Raw genomic sequence first — 4,813 nt, forward strand, 5'->3', positions numbered from 1 at the left:
TTGTTGTTCTTGTTGTTCTTGTTGTTCTTGTTGTTCTTGTTGTTCTTGTTGTTCTTGTTGTTCTTGTAGTTCTTGTTGTTCTTGTTGTTCTTGTTGTTTCTGTTGTTCTTGTTGTTCTCGTTGTCCTTGTTGTTCTTGTTGTTCTTGTTGTTCTTGTTGTTGTTGTTGTTTTTGTTGGTCTTGTTGTTCTTGTTGTTCCTGTTGTTCCTGTTGTTCTTGTTGTTCTGGTTGTTCTTGTTGTTCTTGTTGTTCTTGTTGTTTTTGTTGGTCTTGTTGTTCTTGTTGTTCTTGTTGTTGTTCTTGTTGTTGTTGTTGTTCTTGCTGTTCTTGTTGTAGTTGTTGTTATTGTCCTTGTTGTTGTTGTAGTTCTTGTTGTTCTTGTTGTTCTTGTTGTTCTTGTTGTTTTTGTTGATATTGTTGTTCTTGTTGTTCTTGTTGTTCTTTTTGCTGTTCTTGTTGTTCTTGTTATTCTTGTTGTTCTAGTTGTTCTCGTTGTTCTCGTTGTTCTCGTTGTTCTCGTTGTTCTCGTTGTTCTCGTTGTTCTCGTTGCTCTCGTTGCTCTCGTTGTTCTCGTTGTCCCCGTTGTTCTTGTTGTTCATGTTGTTCTTGTTGTTCTTGTTGTTCTTGTTGTTCTTGCTGTTCTTGTTGTTCTAGTTGTTCTTGTTGTTCTTGTTGTTCTTGTTGTTCTTGTTGTTCTTGTTGTTCTTGTTGTTCTTGTTGTTCTTGTTGTTCTTGTTGTTCTTGTTGTTCTTGTTGTTCTTGTTGTTCTTGTTGTTCTTGTTGTTCTTGTTGCTCTTGTTGATCTTGTTGCTCTTGTTGATCTTGTTGCTCTTGTTGCTCTTGTTGCTCTTGTTGCTGTCGTTGCTCTTGTTCCTGTTGTGCTTGTTGGTGTTCTTGTTGTTGTTGTTCTAGTTGTTCTTGTTGTTGTTGTTCTGGTTGTTCTTGTTGTTCTTGTTGTTCCGGTTGTTGTTGTTGTTGTTCTTGTTGCTCTTGTTGTTGTTGTTCTTATTTTTGTTGTTGTTGTTTTTCTTGCTGTTCTTGTTCTTGTTGTTCTTGTTGTTCTTGTTGTTCTTTCTGGTCATGTTGTTGTTGTTGTTGTTGTTGTTGTCCTTGTTGTTATTGTTGTTCTTGTTGTTCTTGTTGTTCTTGTTGTTCTTGTTGTTCTCGTTGTTCTTGTTGTTCTTGTTGTTCTTGTTGTTCTTGTTGTTCTTGTTGTTCTTGTTGTTCTTGTTGCTCTTGTTGTTCTTGTTGTTCTTGTTGTTCTTGTTGTTCTTGTTGTTCTTGTTGTTCTTGTTGTTCTTGTTGTTCTTGTTGTTCTTGTTGTTCTTGTTTTTCTTGTTGTTCTTGTTGTTCTTGTTGTTCTTGTTGTTCTTGTTGTTCTTGTTGTTCTTGTTGTTCTTCTTGTTGTTGTTCTAGTTGTCCTTGTTGTTGTTGTTGTTGTTCTTGTTGTTCTTGTTGTTCTTGTTGTTCTTTCTGGTCATGTTGTTGTTGTTGTTGTTGTTGTTGTCCTTGTTGTTATTGTTGTTCTTGTTGTTCTTGTTGTTCTTGTTGTTCTTGTTGTTCTCGTTGTTCTTGTTGTTCTTGTTGTTCTTGTTGTTCTTGTTGTTCTTGTTGTTCTTGTTGTTCTTGTTGTTCTTGTTGCTCTTGTTGTTCTTGTTGTTCTTGTTGTTCTTGATGTTCCGGTTGTTCTTGTTGTTCTTGTTCTTGTTGTTCTTGTTGATCTTGTTGTTCTTGCTGTTCATGTTGTTCTTGTTGTTCTGGTTGTTCTTGTTGTTCTTGTTGTTCTTGTTGTTCTTGTTGTTCTTGTTGTTCTTGTTGTTGTTGTTGTTGTTGTTGTTGTTGTTGTTGTTCTGGTTGTTCTTGTTGCTCTTGTTGCTCTTGTTTCTCTTGTTGCTCTTGTTGTTCTTGTTGTTCTGGTTGTTGATGTTCTTGTTGTTCATGTTGTTGTTGTTCTTGTTGTTCTTGTTGTTCTTGTTGTTGTTGTTGTTGTTGTTGTTCTGGTTGTTGATGTTGTTGTTGTTCTTGATGGTCTTGTTGTTCTTGTTGTCGTTGTTGCTCTTGTTGTTCTTGTTGTTGTTGTTCTAGTTGTTCTTGTTGTTGTTGGTCTGGTTGTTCTGGTTGTTCTTGTTGTTCCGGTTGTTCTTGTTGTTGTTCATGTTGTTGTTGTTGTTCTTATTTTTGTTGTTGTTGTTTTTCTTGCTGTTCTTGTTCTTGTTGTTCTTGTTGTTCTTGCTCGTCATGTTGTTTTTGTTGTTCTTGTTGTTCTTATTGTTCTTGTTGTTGTTGTCCTCGTTGTACTTGTTGTTCTTGTTGTTCTTGTTGTTGTTGTTGTTGTTGTTGTTGTTCTTGTTGTTCTTGTTGTTCTTGTTGGTCTTGTTGTTCTTGTTGTTCTTGTTGCTCTTGTTGTTCTTGTTGTACTTGTTGTTCTTGTTGGTCTTGTTGTTCTTGTTGTTCTTGTTGTTGTTGTTGTTCTCGTTGTTCTTGTTGCTCTTGTTGTTCTTGTTGTTGTTGTTGTTCTTGTTGTTCTTGTTGTTCTTGTTGTTCTTGTTGTTCTTGTTGTTGTTGTTCTTGTTGTTCTTGTTGTTCTTGTTGTTCTTGTTGTTCTTGTTGTTCTTGTTGTTCTTGTTGTTCTTGTTGTTCTCGTTGTTCTTGTTGTTCTTGTTGCTCTTGTTGTTCTTGTTGTTGTTGTTGTTCTTGTTGTTCTTGTTGTTCTTGTTGTTCTTGTTGTTCTTGTTGTTCTTGTTGTTCTTGTTGTTCTTGTTGTTCTTGTTGTTCTTGTTGTTCTTGTTGTTCTTGTTGTTCTTGTTGTTCTTGTTGTTCTTGTTGTTCTTGTTGTTCTTGTTGTTCTTGTTGTTCTTGTTGTTCTTGTTGTTCTTGTTGTTCTTGTTGTTCTTGTTGTTGTTCTGGTTGTTCTTGTTGTTCTTGATGTTCCGGTTGTTCTTGTTGTTCTTGTTCTTGTTGTTCTTGTTGATCTTGTTGTTCTTGCTGTTCATGTTGTTCTTGTTGTTCTGGTTGTTCTTGTTGTTCTTGTTGTTCTTGTTGTTCTTGTTGTTCTTGTTGTTCTTGTTGTTGTTGTTGTTGTTGTTCTGGTTGTTCTTGTTGCTCTTGTTGCTCTTGTTGTTCTTGTTGTTCTGGTTGTTGATGTTCTTGTTGTTCATGTTGTTGTTGTTCTTGTTGTTCTTGTTGTTGTTGTTGTTGTTGTTGTTGTTCTGGTTGTTGATGTTGTTGTTGTTCTTGATGGTCTTGTTGTTCTTGTTGTCGTTGTTGCTCTTGTTGTTCTTGTTGTTGTTGTTCTAGTTGTTCTTGTTGTTGTTGGTCTGGTTGTTCTGGTTGTTCTTGTTGTTCCGGTTGTTCTTGTTGTTGTTCATGTTGTTGTTGTTGTTCTTATTTTTGTTGTTGTTGTTTTTCTTGCTGTTCTTGTTCTTGTTGTTCTTGTTGTTCTTGCTCGTCATGTTGTTTTTGTTGTTCTTGTTGTTCTTATTGTTCTTGTTGTTGTTGTCCTCGTTGTACTTGTTGTTCTTGTTGTTGTTGTTGTTGTTGTTGTTGTTGTTCTTGTTGCTCTTGTTGGTCTTGTTGTTCTTGTTGTTCTTGTTGTTCTTGTTGTTCTCGCTGTTCTTGTTGTTCTTGTTGTTCTTGTTGTTTTTGTTGGTCTTGTTGTTCTTGTTGTTCTTGTTGTTGTTCTTGCTGTTCTTGTTGTAGTTGTTGTTATTGTCCTTGTTGTTGTTGTAGTTCTTGTTGTTCTTGTTGTTCTTGTTGTTCTTGTTGTTCTTGTTGTTCTTGTTGTTTTTGTTGTTCTTGTTGTTCTTGTTGTTCTTGTTGTTCTTGTTGTTCTCGTTGTTGTTGTTGTTGTTCCTGCTGTTCATGTCGTTGTTGTTCTTGATGTTCTTGTTGTTCTTGTTGTTCTTGTTTTTGTTGTTCTTGTTGTTCTGGTTGTTCTTGTTGTTGTTCTTGTTGTTCTTGTTGTTCTTGTTCTTGATCTTGTTCTTGTTCTTGTTCTTGTTCTTGTTCTTGTTCTTGTTCTTGTTCTTGTTCTTGTTCTTGCTCTTGTTCTTGTTTTTGTTGTTGTTGTTGTTGTTGTTGTTCTTGCTGTTCTTGCTGTTCTTGTTGTTATTGTTGTTATTGTCCTTGTTGTTCTTGTTGTTCTTGTTGTTCTTGTTCTTCTTGTTGTTCTTGTTCTTGTTGTTCTTGTTGTTCTTGTTGTTCTTGTTGTTCTTGTTGTTGTTCTTGTTGTTGTTGTTGTTCTTGCTGTTCTTGTTGTTCTTGTTGTTCTTGTTGTTCTTGTTGTTCTTGTTGTTCTTGTTGTTCTTGTTGTTCTTGTTGTTCTTGTTGTTCTTGTTGTTCTTGTTGTTCTTGTTGTTCTTGTTGTTCTTGTTGTTCTTGTTGTTCTTCTTGTTGTTGTTGTTCTTGCTGTTCTTGTTGTAGTTGCTGTTGTTGTCCTTGTTGTTGTAGTTCTTGTTGTTCTTGTTGTTCCTGTTGTTCTTGTTGTTCTCGTTGTCCTTGTTGTTCTTGTTGTTCTTGTTGTTCTTGTTGTTTTTGTTGATATTGTTGTTCTTGTTGTTCTTGTTGTTCTTTTTGCTATTCTTGTTGTTCTTGTTGTTCTTGTTATTCTTGTTGTTCTAGTTGTTCTCGTTGTTCTCGTTGTTCTCGTTGTTCTCGTTGTTCTCGTTGTTCTCGTTGCTCTCGTTGCTCTCGTTGTTCTCGTTGACCTCGTTGTTCTTGTTGTTCTTGTTGTTCTTGTTGTTCTTGTTGTTCTTGTTGTTCTTGTTGTTCTTGCTGTTCTTGTTGTTCTAGTTGTTCTTGTTGTTCTTGTTGT

This window comes from Megalopta genalis, unplaced genomic scaffold (genome assembly GCF_051020955.1).
Source record: "Megalopta genalis isolate 19385.01 unplaced genomic scaffold, iyMegGena1_principal scaffold0027, whole genome shotgun sequence".
NCBI classification, from domain to species: Eukaryota; Metazoa; Arthropoda; class Insecta; order Hymenoptera; family Halictidae; genus Megalopta; species Megalopta genalis.